Below are 18,332 nucleotides of genomic sequence, written 5' to 3'. Positions count from 1 at the left end.
ATTCCTAGTCCTTAACCAAAATAAAGGTGGAGCGGGTGGGGTGAAGTAATTCTCCAGTTCTCAGCTACCTTTTGATTTTGATTTTTGATTTTATTCTTTTAGCCCATCATCCCTATATTTACACAAAACATTTGTGAAGCATACAGGAACATTGGAAAGTCAAGTGAGTAACTTGGTTGATCAAGAAATCTGCTTTCAGGCAATAAACATTTTATAATAATATACCTTTTTTTAGAAACAGAATATCTTTTTACTACTTTCTAGTAGAGTTTATTCTGTGTACACTGATCTGCAAAAGTTGTGCTGCCTGTCTCAGACTGAGTGAACATGTCCTTGATAGTTTTTTATTAGATTTAAAAGATAGCTATAATCTATAAAAGTGGTAGGAACCCCAACATGGAGGGGAACTGAGCAGGAAAACAACCATATTCTGCACTCTCTTTTATAACTTATGACCTTGATTTTTAAAGAGCAGAGAAGAGCTGACACAATATGCTGCTTTTTCTTTTCCAAAGGACTCATACTATTTAACGCTTCCTCTGTGGGATAGATTGACTGGAATTGCTAAAAACTCAGAATGCCAACTAATTTCAAATTTGATAAGGGATCGCTTTCTTACAGACTCTTTTCCCTATCATACATAGGGTTGACAAGATGGTTATATGAGAAAACACGACTTTTCTACCTTCCCGTATATGGAGGATTTCCAGTGAAACTGAGGACATATATTGGAGAACCCATCCCATATGATCCAAATATAACAGCTGCAGAACTCGCTCAAAAAGTAAGTTAACTCTGCACCTGGAAGTAAAAAAGAAGGATTTCCCCACTGTTGGTTTCTCTTTTTCAGTTCCATAAAATGGTTTCTGCCAACTGACTTGCTCATTCTGACCAGAGATATAGACTCCATTCTACTCTGCTATTTTTACCCATGCCCTGCCTGTGCTGTTTTCAAGTCAAGGAACCAAGAGGTGACTGTTTTATCTCACTAGCCCTGTCAGCCATTGCCATTCTAAGAGAATGAGGGAGGTGTTCATAGTGAGTTCAGGCACCTCTTTTTCTGGAAAAAAAGCGCTGAGCATAGTGAAATATAACTCAATAGCATTTCTGCAGTTTCCTCACATAACTGGAGGTAACAACCGTGCAGGAAAACTGATACGTTCCAAGCAACCCAAGGCACTTATGTTTGTTGTATCTCTTGCCATTCTCATACAGTGCTCTTGGTATAAAAAAAAAATCTGTAACTGGAAAAAAATGGATTCTTTATTCTAATGGTTCTGATCCCTTTAGCATTTCCTCACAGATTTGAATAACTGTGAATATCCATTTTGCAATATATTGATATAATACAATATTTCCTTTGTTCTTCTTTCAACAGACAAAGACTGCAATTGAAAATCTTCGGGGATAAACACCAAAAAGGCCAGGAAATATATTAAGAGCTCTTTCAGAACGATTTGATGAGCATTACAAAGCTGACTAGTCCATATAAAGCAGTTGTAATGTTTATGATCATGCATCTGTAATAGAAAACTTTCATTATTATGTAATTAAAGCCAAGTTAAGATACACAGAATTGTGCTGGATTGTATATTAATATTGTGAAGGGTCATTAGCTCATTAGCTCAGCCCTTGGTGTACATACTGAAGAGCCTAAGTGCCTTCTTGTCCTATCCTGCAAAACTCCCAGAATTCCCCTTTTGGAGACTTACACTGGTAGCACCAGAATCAAAGAGTGTAACAGGAAGGTGAGTGTTTAATTGAACCTTGAAATAATGCTATATCTGAAAGAGTAAGGTCTACAAATCTTCTATATCAAAACAGTGACACTTCTTTTATGTGTATAAAAAGGCTGTTCCAAGATCTGAGCCCTGTAAAGCCTCTCCTCATTCCGGAGGGGAGGGATTGTGAGCGGGAGACAATTCCCGCGTCACGCAGAGGGCATTCTGCCCCCTGCACTCTCATCATTGCTGGCGCGCCACACTTCCCAGTTGGGCACCCAATCAGGGGCCACCGCAGGGGCATGGTTTAGCCGCTCAAATGCGGCCGTGCCAGCTCTCCCCACCATTGCGCTTCAGATTTTCCACAAGTCAAGTGTTCCTGCTCGTCGTCGTCTTGTTAGAGCCAAGCACGTGGAAGAATTACAAAGTCAGAAGTTCCTGTTCCGATTCTGCAGTTGTGAGGTTTGGAGGAAGGGTCCAGTCATTTCGCCTTAGTAATTTTTGTGGGGCATCTGGAGGGTTCCTGGCTGTTGTTTTGCTTTATTTAGAATGAGGTCTCGGGTGGCTGCAGGTCGCTGCAGCACTGCCGTCAGCACTGTTCTCCCAGCCTCCTCACCAAATCCAGTGAGCCTCTTGGGCTCGGTGGCGGTTAGGCATTGGAATGTGTTGTTGGTGTATGGAAGGGCAAGGTGTGGGTATTCCGTTAAAGGAATCCGGCGGTCATGGATCTTGTCCGATGCCCTGTGTGGCGGGGGGCCATGGCATGACCCTCAGTGACATCAGGGGAGAGCTTATAGTTGTATTTGCATCAACAGGCTCCCCCTACTGGTGGTTAAGCCCTCATCAGACTCACCCCTCTCCGAGTGGGTGGAGTCAAATTTGCTGTGGTCCAATGCCTAAGCCAATACCTTCTCACATGCTGTAAACAATAAAGTTGTGGCCTTTTCTTGCCCATTAACCTAATATACTGTGTCCACGTGTCTTACTTACCCAAGCGGGGATCGGGTCCTCAAATCCCAATACAAATCTTTCTGCAGAAGCTCTTCTGTATGCTCCTTGATTCTCAGGACATGGACAGCATAATGATGATACTAAAACACTCACTTCCTGAACACGAACATTGAATACATGGAGTAGGCTTTGCTATCAAAAACGATCTTGTGAAGCCCTTGTCAAAAGTCCCTACCGGCATTAATGAACGACTTTCCACTCTTTGAATAAAACTCACCAGGCTACTATTCTAAGTGCTTATGCACCAACACGAGATGTTGATGAAGACATTAAAAATATATTTTACTATCTGCTGGATATCATCCTATCAGAGACTCCTAACGAGGATAATATTATCCTCCTGGGTGATTTTAATGCAAGAGTTGCGCAAGATTTCAATCTGTGGCCTGGGACTATTGTGAAAGAAGGAGTTGGCAACAGCAACCAGAACAGAATCTTTCTTTTGACTATATGTGTAGTGCACAACCTTGTTATTACCAACACACACTTTCGACAAATATATATATATATATATATATATATATATATATATATACACACACACACACACACACACACACACACACACACACATACACCGTCGTACCTTGGATTCCAAATGCCCTGGAACTCGGACATTTTGGCTCCAACAATGACGCAAACCCGTCATTTGTCGAAGGGAAACCCCCCACCAGAGTAGAAATTATATATCTAACAGATGGAAAGCTTTATAATCTGAGTAGGCTGAAAGCAAAGAGTAGGCTGAAAGCTAATAGAGTCTTCCCCGGGAAGGGGGGTCGAACTGCCCTTTCTCAATTCTGTCAGCCAACTCTCAACTGCAGAGTCTGTCCTTTGTTCACTTAGTTCAATTTCTGAGTCTAACTCTTCCCCTGGGCTCTGGGGGGCCACGTTCCAGACACAAGAGAGGATAAAGGAAGATATTGAAGCAGTGAAATTCATGAAGAGGCTCTAGACAAGATGACCATTTTGGAATTAAATCAAAAAGATCTGATTCTTTGTCTGAGGTATATCAGAAGATGTGATGGTGGAATTAAGTGAAAAAATAATAAAATAACTTACTAACCTGATTGAATTGGAAGAAGAAATGGTTAGCATGGCAGTGGACAAAAATTTTCATGTGAAATCTAGATAGGCTAAAGCAAAAACAAGCAAACAAACTGCTGAGTGACTGTTATTTTTTAATTGAAAGAGAATTTAGGACAGATTAATACAGATTCACTACCAGAGTAAATAACAAACATTTGACAAATACACTGAAATATAAAAAAATCCCTTATTGTTGGGACAATCTTTTACATGTAAAGGAAGAAAACAAAGGTGTCGGGATCCCACTGAAGCAGACTAATTCTGGAGAAAATATGGGAAAGAATTAGCAGGAGAAAGGACATTTGGTATGGAAGCAGAACAGGAAGAAGAACCAACAGAGGTTAATGTTACGATATAGAAGCATATTCAGGATTTGGAATACACACGTGAGATTTTGCAAACGCTGCGTAGAATACATCAAAGAGATGCTGGTTCTTCAGCGTTGCTGCATTTTGAAAAACTGACCAATCTAAGGCTAGCGCCTGATGGAGATGTACAAGCGCATCTGACAGAGATGAAATTCTTACACCAGCAGATGGCGCAACACAATTTTCCTCTACAGGAAGAGATATTCTGCTTCATGATTATTAACAGCCTTAATCACTCTTATAAAACGGTTGCAAGTCAGCTGGGTTCTCTACCTGCTGCAGATCTTACGGTGGAAAGAATTTGTGCCGTGGTTCTCAATGAGAGAGATCGCCTTGCTGCAATAGATGTCAAAGACAGGGGAGGAGAAGCTCGGAGTTCTGACACCTCCACTGTTACTGCAAGTGAAGAACAGGCTGTTGCTTTGAACGTTGTCCGTTGTTTCAATTGTGGACAGACTGGGCATCTTCAGCGGAATTGTAAGAAGCCACGTCAACAGAAAGGAGCTAAGAGGAGCGCTGCAAAGCCTGAGGCGTCAGGCAAAAGTCGTACCAAGTCCCAGATGAAACCTACAAAAGCATTGCTGTCAACAAAAGCAGAATTTTCAACGGAGAACGCTTTTGTTTTTGACACGGGTTGCACGCAACACATGACGTCACGCTGAGGACTGTTTGCAACGTTTAAGATGCAAAGCTTCACTGTGAAACAGGCCAATGGCCAGGAGCTTGAAGCGATCAGGTTTGGAACTGTATATCTTGCAAGTCTGAACTTGACTATTAACAATGTGTATTTGGTTCCTGATTTAAAGTTCAATCTGCTGCGTGTTTCGCAGATCACAAAGAAAGGACTGACTTTGTCCTATGATAGAGAAAGCTGCAAAATCTTCAAAGATGGAGAGCTGTATCTTTCTGCCAGAGAGAAAGATGGACTGTATTTGTTGACTTTTGATCAAAGTGATTGCATAAATTGTAATGCATCTGAATCTAACATGATTTCTCTTGCAGGTATGACGAAGGACGTCCAGAAGACGACTAAAGTAACCAAAGCTTTTCAGAGAGTGTATGCTGATCTGATTGGTCCTCTAGCACCATCTAGAGGCAATGCAAGATATTATCTTGTGTGTGTGGATTATTCCACTCATTATGTGTGGATATACATATTGCAGAAACCACAAGAAGCCTTAGAAAGGTTTAAAGAGTTTTGTGACAAGGTTAAGACTGTTCATGATGCTAACATTGATTGTCTTTTCACAGATGAAAAGCCAGTTTTTCTTTTACAGGATTTTCAGGATTTCCTGGATAAGAAAGGGATAAGGCACAAGACTGCTGTTTCTGCAGGAGCATGGAACAAAAGTGTTTGTGTGAAAATGAACAGAGAATTGAAAAATGGGATGGAGGCGCAATTGCCCATTTGCATTTATCTAGTTTTTCACACATGGCTTTTCCATGTTGTTTTTATTTCTGTTAATAAATGGCACGGTGTAATGTGTCATTTGTTGTTGTTCATCTGAGGGTGTGTTTGTGTATAATCACATTTTTAAATGTGGAATTGTTCCCAATGTAGTAAACATTCATATAGATTTGTTTTGGGATGCCTCATAGGAATCATAGAATAATAGAGTTGGGGTGAACCACAAGGGGCATCTATGCCAACCCGCTTGAAGCTGAATCACTCCTTTTCGAGAGCAGATGGGCCTCATGCCTTCCTCCACAGACATCCTATTGGGAGAAAGCCAGCTAATGGGTGCTAGACGAGCAGGCCTCTGAGTTCCTGGGCCCTTGACCAGGACCTGCCAGCCACAGCTGCTTTGTTGACCCCTTGGGATAACTCTGTGTACTGCAGAGGTCTGCAGCCCACAGGTTCAAACCAAGTGAAAGCTTATCTCTATAAACATAAAAGAGATGTGAATTATAGACTTTACTCTTTCACTTGTAATATTATTTCATGTTTCAGTTAAGCACTCGCCTTCCCATTATAAAAGGGGGATTCTGGGTGTATTGCAGGATAGGGCAAAAAAGCACTCGTATGTCTTTGAAAACCTAGGACCTTCTGAACACACAGCAGGTGCTGAGTTACTGAGCTAGGGTCCCTTCCAGATAATTAATACAAAATCCAGCACAGTTCTGTGTATATCAGCTTAGCTTTAATAACATAATTATTAATGCTTCCTATAACAGACATCTCGTCAGAAACTCTGCAACTGTTTTATATGGACTAGTTAGCTTTGTAATGCTTATCAAATCGTACTGAAAGAGCTCTTATCATATTTCCTGGCCTCCTTTCACGCTGCGCTCCGAAGTCTTCAGGCGGCTATCCCTGAAGCATGGAGAGCAAGAGGGGTCGGTGCGCACCGACCCCTCTCGCTGTCCAGGCTTCATTGATAGCAAAGTGAAGCCTCCGGAGTGCGGAGGGAGCGCTCCCTCTGCGCTTCGGAGGCTTCGCGTTGCTATCGCTGAAGCCAAGGAGCCTGCATTCATTCCATAGGACGCACATACATTTCCCCCTAATTTTTGGATGGGAAAAGTGCGTCCTATAGACCGAAATATACGGTAATAATAAACAATTCAGATTGTAATTTAGTTTTTTGTTTTTGTTTTTGAATTGGATTATGATTTGATTTGTTATTGATTGGAAGTTCTTAATCGAAAATTTATTAAAAAATATTATTATTATTATTATTAAAAAGATCCTTTCCACCCACTCTTGCTAGGAATGGTATTTGAGGAATGATGAATTCCAGAGGGGCACTGTTTCAGCTAAAACAACATGTTTTTATCTCACGTGGGTCACGTGGCCAGCGTGACGAAGCTGCTCCGGCGAACCGGCACCAGAGCAGCACACTTGACATTAGCTACCATCCATATCTATCCCAGCTTCACATCAACGCTGACTAAAAGAAATTAACATCCTAGCTGTGTTTTAAGTTGACAGTGTGGAAACAGGCTCATACAACTAGTTTTTACACGGACACACAAACACACACACACACACACACACACAGAGAGAGAGAGAGAGAGAGAGATGCATCTCTCTCTCTCTCTCTCTCTCTCTCTCTCTCTCTCTCTCTCTCTCTCTCTCTCTCTCATGACTCCTGCACAGGAAGTGACAAATAATACAACTACTAGGACATCTTAAAAAGCAGAGACATCACCTTGCCAACAAAGGTACATATAATTAAAGCTATGGTTTTCCCAGTAGTGATGTATGGAAGTGAGAGCTGGACCATAAAGAAGGCTGATCGCCGAAGAATTGATGCTTTTGAATTATGGTGCTGGAGGAGACTCTTGAGAGTCCCATGGACTGCAAGAAGATCAAACCTATCAATTCTGAAGGAAATCAGCCCTGAGTGCTAACTGGAAGGACAGATTGTGAAGCTGAGGCTCCAATACTTTGGCCACCTCATGAGAAGACTCCCTGGGAAAGGGAGGGAAAGATTGAGGGCACAAGGAGAAGGGGACGACAGAAGACGAGATGGTTGGACGGTGTTCCCGAAGCTACCAGCATGAATTTGACCAAACTGCGGGAGGCAATGGAAGACAGGAGTGCCTGGCGTGCTCTGGTCCATGGGGTCACAAAGAGTCTGACATGAATAAATGACTAAACAACAACAACAACAGGACATTTGCAAATGAAGCAGGGTCTAGTATGGTTTCAGACTGAATGAGAGACTTTGATGAGATTCCTGCATTGAAGAGGGTTGACTAGATGACCCTTGGAATCCCTTCCAGCTCTACACTTTATGATTCTATTAACAATTTTTTTTACTTGCATTCCTGGTAAGTCTAAATCGCCTTTGTTTCAGTCACTTCTCTGTGGATGCAGCAGAAGTCCTGTCTGGGGAACTTTTTCATAGGCTAATTTCCACCCCTATGGAGAAACGTCCCTTTCTGTGGTGCTTTAAAGAGACTGTGATGAGTGTGCCATTTGTATGAACAAACCAAGTATTGTGAAAAAGACTACTAAGAGGCTGTGCCCATTTGTAATTAAAGATTATGAAGTCACACCTACAATAGCAGCCATGTCACATAACAACATATTGGGTCACAGAACACCAGCTATTGACTAAGGGGTAAAGGTAGGTAGTGTGACAAGTGTGTTACCTCCATTTGCTGGTGGCATCTCTCACCATGAGCTGTGTATGAGATAGGAAAATGATGCAATACACAAACCTTAATAACATGTTCGGTTTACAATATAGAATCCATGTGCTGCTCCAGGAAAAGCTCTTCCATTGGCACCATGCTGCATTTAATTATGCAGCATGTATCGCTTGCTTTGGAGCCCCAGAAATTCCAGGTTGACAGGCTCTGATATCAAAGGGTCTCTGGCATCCGGCACATGTTCAATACTGTCAGGTGGAGGTGAAGGATCCAAGTCCAGCATGCATTTGTCAGTTAAGTCAGAGGAATAATCGCATACATACATGTTGGTCCATTTTACTCTGTCATGCAGTGCCTGCAATTCAGTCACAGACTCATTAAAAACTGAAATTCATCAGGCGGTTTACAATATGATGATGATCATATCTATCTACATCTATATCTACATCTATATATTTATTTCTATATCTATTGTCAGGCTTTGGGGGATTTTATCCCTCCCCCTCCCCCGGTGGCAGCAAGAAGCAGAGAAAAACAAGAAGAGTTCTTACTAATGAGTTTATTCAATCATCACAGCAAGAGACAATGGCATTGCTCCAACTAAGATCCTCTCCACTCCCTTCCTACCAACAGCACTTTCCCTTACAGTGGCCGGTGGTGGTTAATTGTCTCTGAGTCCTTTGCTCTTGCACTCTCAATGAACGCCGGGTTCTGGGAGAAGGGGGGTCAGAAACACTCTCCAGTGATAACATCTCAGCTGGCTGCTCTGGCTCTGTCTCCTCACCATGGCATATCTTTCTAAACATATCTGTAACTTGCCTTGGAATGCCCCAAAATTTGCTATCAGCCTCAGTTTCTTGCTGGTTATTCATCTTCTTGTAAAAACAGAGCAAAAATGAGGAAGCACAGAGAACCAAATACACTATTCTCATTAATGGATAAAGCAAATCAGAAGCATAAATAGCCACCCTGGGTGATCCACTGAGCTCAGGTATTGCTGTGAGTCGTGAAGGCCGCTCCCAGCAAGGCCCTTTCCACCTGGCCTAGGGGGTGGGGCCCAGCCTCACCAGCTCCACTAAAGCTGGTGAGACCAGCCTGGTGAGACCAGAGGGACATTGCCTGACAAAAAACCCTAACTATTGGATTATTTTGCCCCATCTTTGAGTGTCTGCCAAAGAGCTGTGCCATGCTTATGATAATGTTTTATTCTTTTGTTAGTTAGTTATGCTGTTTTAAATGTGCATTTTATATTTGACCTCACGTAGCAGTGGTTTTTTTTTAAAAAAATGTTTACGTTTTGTTTTTTGTTAACTTATTTTGTGGAGTGTGTATTCTGTAGCTGACCTCCTTTGTAATGTTATATTTTGAAATCTTTGGGATAATTTAGTTTGTTTTGTTTTTTTGGTTAATTATGTTGCTTTGACTGCATAGTCTATATTTGACTTTCTTCATATTGTCTTATTGATGTTTTAATGTGTTTTAAACTGCTTTTGAGATTTTTCTTAAAATATAAAGTGATATAGAAATGAAATAAATAATTAGATAATCTAATAATTAAATAAATGGTACTACTATCGCAAACAAAAGTGCGCCTAAAAAGGTTGATGAGGGCTTTCTCAGGATACTGCCAAAGAGAACACCTGGCTGTGAATTGCAAGAAGTCAAACTAAAGAAAACTAAATTTTCAAGAAATTATACGACCCATAGGTGGTATGTGAATAATCTGTTGATCGAACAAGTTAAAATCTTTAAATACCTTTGCCCTGTTTTTCAGTCAGCAGGGTTATGGAGGGCACATCAGAAATATGCAAAGGAAAAAGCATCTCAAAGTGCCAAAATTCTGACAGGCTTTTTACATACAAAAGGTGGCAATCGTATACCATCAGACCTGTTTAAAGCTAAACCCCTGGCACAGTTATTATATGGGCTCAGATTTGGACAGGGCCTCACCTTGGATCTACAGAAGCTGTTCAACCTAAGTTCCTAAGGCAATTTTTTTCTGTTCCATCCTGTGTTCCAAATGCTTCATTGCGCTTAGAGGCTAGTCTCCCCTCAGTTGAATTACAGGTTTGGCGTAAGACATTTAATTATTGGCTTTGCCTAAATTTAAACCCCACTGGTCGGCCAATTGGTGCCAAAGAAGGATAGAACTTTCTTTATGTATGCTACAACAGCAGCAAGAATACTTATCGCAAAGCATTGGAAAACACAAGATTTACCCACCCGGGAAGAATGGCAGATGAAGTTGATGGACTACATGGAACTGGCGGAAATGACTGGCAGAATCCGAGACCAGGGAGAAGAGTTGGTGGAAGAAGATTGGAAAAAAATTAAAGTCTATCTACAGAAATACTGTAAAATTAATTAATGTTAGAAGGATGCTGGAATGAAGTTACATGGCTTTAGCAGAAATGTTATAAAGAATTAAGTAAAAATAGATTGTTAATGGGTCAAAGTGGAAAATTCAAGGTTAGATTGTGTTAAGATAAATTATAGAACAAAAATTGAGTAAGATGGAAAGGATTTGCTGAAATAGCTAATTGAATTAGAATACAAAAAAGGGAGGTGTGAGGAGGTCGATGAAACAAGTAAATGAAAAACAAAGATATGGAAATATTGGATGTGTTTTTAATTGTTTTTCTTTTTCTTTTTGTTTTACTGTATTGTTTTTTGTTTTTTTTTTCTTTCCTATGTATTGTAAGGTATTGATTTGTTCTATTTAATTCTTCCTTTTTTCTTTCTTCTTTTTTCTGTAATCTTTAAACCTTTAATAAATATTATTATAAAAAAAATAAAAAAATAAATTTAAACCCCACTGGTCTACTACCGTTAGTGTTGCAAGATGGTCATCAGAGTATTTGGACTAAAATCGTCAACCAAAAGTTTTACTTTTCTGGTTTATCATCACAACAGTTATTAACACTGGGCTTCAGTAAAGTAAATAATTAAATTAGACAGCACCTAATTGAATGACAGAATAATTTGGCCACAATAAGGCAATTTTGTCCATGGTATGATTATTTTCTACCTAGTCATTTTGACACTTGGGCACCCTATTTGGAAAATTTAACAATTCCAAAAGACAGACGTGGTTTCACTTTCACAAGCTTGAATAAACTGCCTTCAGCTGTACTTGAGGGTCAATTTCAGAAAATTCCACTGGAAAAACAATGATGTCCATGTGGAGATGGCACTATTGAGTCAGTGGCTCCTGAGCTTCTGGTTTCACTCTTTATAAAGATTTGAGGAGTGAGGGTATTACCCCTCTTCTATTGTCCATGCTGGGTTGCTCAACCATTGCTACTGTGTCCTTTCTTCCAGCGGATCAAGATGACCACGTGGCAGCAAAATCTGCGAGGTTTTTAGAGGGGGCAATTAGAATAAGATCTATTATTTGATTATTGATCTAAACTTCCAAAATGTATTTTGTATAGTTAAGTTTTTACCTCTATCTTCAGTACATTTTACTTTATTATATTCCTATAGCTAATGGCTGATGCAAATAAAGATTTTTCTGATCTGAACTTTTTTTTATGAGGATTTATAAAGGGGCGCTGCATCATCACTCCAAATGTCTTCAGGAAATAATCTATCTGACAATGGGCTCAGCACAAACCCCGCTATCGATGCATTTCTGTTCTGCCTTCCCACTCCTTTGCAGAAACCTGAACCAGGGTATGCCCTGCCTAGGTAAAGGGACCCCTGACCATTAGGTCCAGTCATGGTCAACTCTGGGGTTGCGGCGCTCATCTTGGTTTAATGGCTGAGCGAGCTGGCGTACAGCTTCCAGGTCATGTGGCCAGCATGACTAACCTGCTTCTAATGAACCAGAGCAGCACATGGAAACGCCGTTTACCTTCCCGCTGGAGAAGTACCTATTTATGTACTTGCACTTTTAAGGGCTTCCGAACTGCCAGGTTGGCAGGAGCAGGGACTGAGCAACGGGAGCTTACCCCGTCGCGGGGATTCGAACCACCAACCTTCTGATCGGCAAGTCCTAGTCTCTGTGGCTTAACCCACAGCGCCACCTGCATCCATACCCTGCCTAATGGGCCTCTAATTTACTGAGACAGTCTCATGGTTGCCACAGAAGCCACGATTCCTGAGCCGCCCCAGGTCCTATGGGTTTTATGATCAAGAGCCATGAGTAACTTCCCCCACTTGGGAAGGTGAATTCTCAAACGTATTGTGAAAGTGAGCAGAGAGGGAGAGATTTCTTGGCATTGATAGAAAATTGAGAATTGGAGGGATTGTTCTGTGCTATTACGGCAGCGGATAAAGGTGTAGGGTAACCTGATTTTGTTTGAAATGTATTGTTATGAATAGATTGCGGACTTCTGTTTTTTGCCGCCATGGTGAACAATGGTTCTCACCATAACATTAAGGATAATTTGAGAGTTATTCCATTGCAAACCCCCCCCCCCGGTCGGGGGGAGCGCTCACACTCACAGATTGCCCAGTAGCTGCCTCCCGCTCCTACAGAATGCCCTGCATGCATTGGAAACTCTCCAAAGTGGTCACCATGCACATAGATTCTTCTGTTTTTTAAGCTATATCCAAATTCAGACTTGAGAAGCAGGCATGTTCTGGAAGAAGGAGACAAGTTAACCTGCTGCTGAATGAATCAGCCACTGAGTGCCAAGGTCTCGATCTGGAGAAGATTTTAATCGAAATTGGATTGGTATGTGGTAGAAAGAAGCCTTTGTTTTCTCTTTATATATTCACCATGCTTTTTAAATAATATGGCACCATTTTATATGGGTTGTTCTGTGGCAATACCCTCCCACGGAGGATTATAACTTTGATTTATTATGGTGTTGATGAGATCAGATGGTATTGTTACCAGATGTTATCAGATGGGAAAGTATTGAAAGAAAATGCAGGAAGTCTGCCCAGATTAATGGCCAGATGCCAGACCACTTTCGGTTTTGAGAAAAGCAAGGTGGTGAAAGGTCACTACGCAGTAAAACTGAGTCCCTGGAGCAAGGGGGAAATGCTGGAAAGGATTGATTGCAACAAGAAAGGAAGGTTGAATATTTTTTTTAAAAAACATTCCACACAGAAAGTTACCAGATATAAACTCCTCTTGCAAATTAAAGGATATGGAACAGTTAAATAAGAATGAAAGTCAACACATCAGTGGCTGATAAAATAAAGGATCAACATAGGAACTGTATTATTTGGGTTAATTTGGAATGGAGCAGCAAAAAGGAATCAACATCTCCTAAAAATCTCCTAAAATCAGAACATGGGAACTCAACCAAAATTTTTAATTTGAAATCTGACAATTGGCTTTTTAAATTGAATTATGATTTGGTATTGTATTAATGTGGTCTATATTGGATTGTTATTAATGAAAAATTAATAAAAAATATTATATTATTATTATTATATTAAAAATGCAATGTATTGTTGTGGAATGCTGCAGGCTATGGTGGATGATTGGGATTGCTCACCCTGAGTGACCCGATTGCTGCAAATAGGCAGGAAGGGAGCTTGGGCAAAGCACCTTCTCTAAAAAAGCCCACAAGGAAAATTCTGGTTCTGAAGGGTCCAGTGGTGTCAGAGAACGCTCCTAGGAGTCTTCAAAGCTCCGAAGGGAGCCACGGAAGCTCCAATATTGAACGCAGAGACACTGTGCAATCAAGACCTCTCAGCAAAATGCCTCAAGTGCCACCAATAAAGCAGCAATTTCTCTATAAAGTAAAAAGAAATCAGACCAATTTGGAAAATTTTATATATATTTGGACAAATACATATATATACATACATACATATATATATATATATATATATATGCAGGTTTTGGTGTCCTCGGGTGTCTTCCCGTGTAAAAGTTGGGGTGTCTAGGCGACGTTTCGACGAGGTCTCACTCGTCATCTTCAGGCTGGTGCTTTCGGCTTCTTGTTACTGGAACAGAGCAGGATCTCAGTGTTTGAGTTCCTATAAATACTGTTGAGGGGGTGTGGTGTATAGCCTCCAATGTTCTGGGCAGAGAGGAAGTTCCCAGGCTAGTGTGCCTTTTCTTCTTTTGTTCCTTAATTACTTGAGGGATATCTTGAGTGATTTCTTGAGTGATATCCTGAGTACCACTTAGGTGGGTCATTAGGTGTGGATTAGTTGCTAAAGTCTTTGTGTCTTGACCTCTTGAACTTTGTGAAGAGTTTTTCTGAGAAGATGGCTGTACTGCACTTAGTTGTGCTCTGGCTTGGCTTCGTGTATAGGGGCGAGCTGTGGTTTTGTGGCCTGTGTCAGCCAGATCTGTGTAGGGATTGCAGGGGGGTGCAGCATCCGGAGGTGCCACCATGGTTTGGCTACTGGATGGTGTCTGTAATTTATCTGTGGAGAGGGTCTGGGTTTGGGTCTGGTGTGCAATCCCTACACAGATCTGGCTGACACAGGCCACAAAACCACAGCTCGCCCCTATACACGAAGCCAAGCCAGAGCACAACTAAGTGCAGTACAGCCATCTTCTCAGAAAAACTCTTCACAAAGTTCAAGAGGTCAAGACACAAAGACTTTAGCAACTAATCCACACCTAATGACCCACCTAAGTGGTACTCAGGATATCACTCAAGAAATCACTCAAGATATCCCTCAAGTAATTAAGGAACAAAAGAAGAAAAGGCACACTAGCCTGGGAACTTCCTCTCTGCCCAGAACATTGGAGGCTATACACCACACCCCCTCAACAGTATTTATAGGAACTCAAACACTGAGATCCTGCTCTGTTCCAGTAACAAGAAGCCGAAAGCACCAGCCTGAAGATGACGAGTGAGACCTCGTCGAAACGTCGCCTAGACACCCCAACTTTTACACGGGAAGACACCCGAGGACACCAAAACCTGCATTCCTGTACCCGTGAAAATCTACGAAAGCATATATATATATATATATATATATATATATATATATATATATATATATATATTCCACACCAGGGAGGTAAAGAGTAGCCCCCCCTCCTTCATGGCATAAAATCTGGAGGGACTAAGAGAAGAATAAGTGACATACCCCTTCCACCCCATTGTAAATTGATAATAATGCTACCTCTGAACTTTTGATCAGCTTTAACCCAGTGATTTCTGTGATCTCTTTAAACATACTTTGCCCAAAAAATTGCACATATTTACACCCCCACCCCATTTGAACATAATTCCGTTTCCTGGCATCCCCTCCAACATAACACCCAATATTTCTTGTTTATTTGATATAATCTGACTGGTGTTAAATACCATCTCTAAAAAAATATATAATAATTTTATTTTATTCTTATGGACAGCCTTTTCAACATAGACTGAAATTAGTGGAGCTGCAACCAGGGATTTGTTGAAACAATAAATCTTAAATAATTAACAGCCGGAGTCATCTCGTGGGGCGGGGGGGGGGGAGACCCAAGCCTTGCATTCTTGATCCCCCTTTTCTACTGTATTATCTTCTTCATCGCTTCTTTTTATAGAGCAGTCTCTATCCTCCTCCATTATCTGTTCACAGACCAGAAATGCTGCAACACATGGCTCTTCACCATAAAACCTCTAGGCCCATGGCAACCGTGAGACCATCTCAGTAAATTAAAGGCCGAACACATAAGACAGAACATACCCTAGTTCAGGTCTCTCCAAGGGAGTGAGGTAGGCAGAAATCCATTCGTAAGTTTGTGCTGAGGCCATTGTCTGAGAAGGATAATTCGATAGTGAAATTCAAAGTGATGATGCAGTGTCCTTCTATAAGGCTGGGGGATCCATTAAGGTGGTCTGTTCCCAGAGACTTATGGTATCTGGTGGATTCCTGAATACTCAGGAATTTTCAAGTTGGCATGCTCACCACTGTCAAAGTCTTGCTATAGAATTGGGAATTAAGGTAGGCACTTGACAGGTTGGCTCTCAAGTGTCATCTTCAACACTCTCAAGTCCCTTCCTCAACACTGAAGCAAATAGGGCTCCCTCATATTCTCAGGAGTGTCAGGCGATGAAGTAGAACAGTGCCTGGAAGGGACTCAGCAGCTTGCAAGGCAACATCTCACTCTGGAAAGCCTGTGGTTTTTATCTGGCTTTTAGAAGACAGGAGTGCCTGTCTTCCTGTGGTCCATGGGGTCACAAAGAGTCGGACACGACTAAACAACAAAGTGGTTTTAATGAGTTTTAATCAGCTTTAACTCTTCTTCAAGTGATTCATGAAGTGGCTAGTGAAGATAAGATACATGCGCTTTTTATGTTTTCTGGTTCTGCTTGGCTTTTACAAGCCATGGATATTTCTTCTTAATGAGTCTATGACTGAATTGCAGAAAGAGTGTTGCGAGTACAATTCCTACTTTTATTCCTTAGTCAAGAACTGGTTTTCTGTGACCCATTATGTTATTGTAGATTATAAGTGTTCTTGTAGGTGTGACTCCATACTTATGTATGATTACAAATGGCCACGACATCCCAGTAGCAGCCTCCCCAAGTCTTCTCTCTTTTTCTCTCTTTCTCTTGGTTTCTTCATACAGATGGCACACCCACCACAGTCTTTTTAAACCTCCACATAAAGGGACATGTCTCCATAGTGGTGGAAATTAGCCTACGAAAAAGTAGAGCACCAGACAAGACTTTTGCTGTTCTCAGAGAGAGGTGGCCAAAGTGAAGGCAATTTAGGCTTACCAGGAATGTAAGTAAAAGTTTTTGTTCATAAAAACATAAAGTGTAGAGTTGGAAGGGGCCCAACGGGTTGTCTAGTCAACCCCCTGCAATCTCAACAAATGATTCTTGCTTAGTTTTGCAAATGTGCTAGTAGTTGTGTTATTTGTCAGTTCCTGTGCAGGGATCAGCAGAGAGAGAGAGAGAGAAATGCTGTCTTGTCTATGTGCGTGTGTAAAAACCAGTTGTATGAAAATCTTAGCCTGTTTCCACATTGTCAACTTAAAACACAACTAGGATGTTTGCTACTTGCGGAAATGAAATTAAGCACTTACAGTTTTTCAGATATTATAACACTGAGAAGCAGAAGTTTAATTCCTTCCTGTAACACAGCTATTATTGGAATCAAAACAGTTGTGGTTTAAAGCCCGCATACCCTTATCAATTTTGTCTCTTTTCCCATACTTTTCTGTTGAAAGATGTAGTGAAGAGAGAGTAAAATAAAAATATGCAATTCAACTATGTAAGGGTCTGTTTTCAGATGACTTAGTAATTTGTAAACAAAAATGCAATGGTTGTGTATTGTGGTATGGTCCCCAATAACCCAACCGGAAAGAAGTTCTAGAGGCAGTAATAACAGGTTTGGCCTTCGGCATCTGTTCTTCTCTGGCAGCAATGCTGCTATTTCATTTCACATCCCCAGAAAGAGGCACTTTGCAGTGAATTCCAAAATGCTGCCACCCATCAGCTCACTATTTCCCCCACCCTCCCTCTTGTTCGGTGTTGTGTTCGCTCCATATAATTTGAGTCAAGTGGATAGCCTCAGTACAAAAAACAACTGTGTAGCAGAGATCACTTTTACTTTGGGGGCACAAAGACACACACTGTCTCTGCTACAAGAAGTCTTCACTCTCTGAGCCCTGAAAGCGTTTCAACGTATAAAGCTTTTGCTGAGGAAATGTGCACACAGCAAGTGCAAAGTCCACTTGCTCAAAAAAGTCCTGCAACTGCCAGAGTTCCCTCTGTGTAGACATCTTGCAATGTGTCTAATTCCATCAGATAAGCTCTTCACAAATCCGACACATCTTCCCCAGATCATTCCAACAGTATCCATGTCTCCAATGCCCCACAACAGTGAATGCTGAAACTTGAGTTCTTTATCTATCCTGGGATATGTGTTAGTTTGCCCAGCAATACAAAGAAGACAGTCACAAGATGCATGCAGCTGCACTTTTAGGAGGTGGGGAACTATTTCTGCTGACTCAAAGAGAAGTGACCCTTTCTCACTTTCCTTAATACTTCAGCAGTGGACTGAAACCAGCTTGCTTTACAAGAAATAAATGGAGTCATACACTTGTCATTTTGTATCTACTTGTATCTACTTGGCAAGTTAGAGTGGGGAAAACTAGGAAAATATTACATAGCAGGAGATT

At 41.2% G+C, this 18,332-nt stretch overlaps 3 protein-coding genes across 6 annotated transcripts in view; 2 read left to right on the top strand and 1 right to left on the bottom strand.

The window, feature by feature from the left end:
• Positions 1–18,332, top strand: part of LOC309374806 (DGAT1/2-independent enzyme synthesizing storage lipids-like) — a gene marked incomplete at its 5' end in the record, with an annotated part of 204,787 nt that overhangs the window by 98,434 nt on the left and 88,021 nt on the right. Inside the window, one exon of the mRNA XM_081919986.1 lies at positions 1,852–2,196. The remainder of the gene's footprint in view (positions 1–1,851; positions 2,197–18,332) is intronic.
• Positions 1–18,332, bottom strand: part of LOC309373416 (DGAT1/2-independent enzyme synthesizing storage lipids-like) — a 112,592-nt gene that overhangs the window by 28,643 nt on the left and 65,617 nt on the right. The gene's annotated exons all lie outside the window — the stretch shown is intronic.
• LOC309373409 (DGAT1/2-independent enzyme synthesizing storage lipids-like) overlaps positions 1–18,332 on the top strand; it is a 32,478-nt gene that overhangs the window by 8,841 nt on the left and 5,305 nt on the right. Inside the window, exon 1 of one of the 2 annotated variants that reach the window (XM_081917609.1) lies at positions 16,775–16,930. The exons of the other annotated variant lie outside the window; for it this stretch is intronic. The gene's annotated coding sequence lies outside the window, so the exon portion shown is untranslated. Of the gene's footprint in view, positions 1–16,774; positions 16,931–18,332 lie in introns of those variants that run through there. 2 annotated transcript variants of the gene reach the window in all.

Source organism: Podarcis melisellensis (genome assembly GCF_964234715.1).
Source record: "Podarcis melisellensis genome assembly, chromosome: 7".
Taxonomy (NCBI): domain Eukaryota; kingdom Metazoa; phylum Chordata; class Lepidosauria; order Squamata; family Lacertidae; genus Podarcis; species Podarcis melisellensis.
The sequence above is the reverse complement of the archived record's forward strand: the minus strand, read 5'-3'. Positions and strand labels throughout refer to the sequence as shown.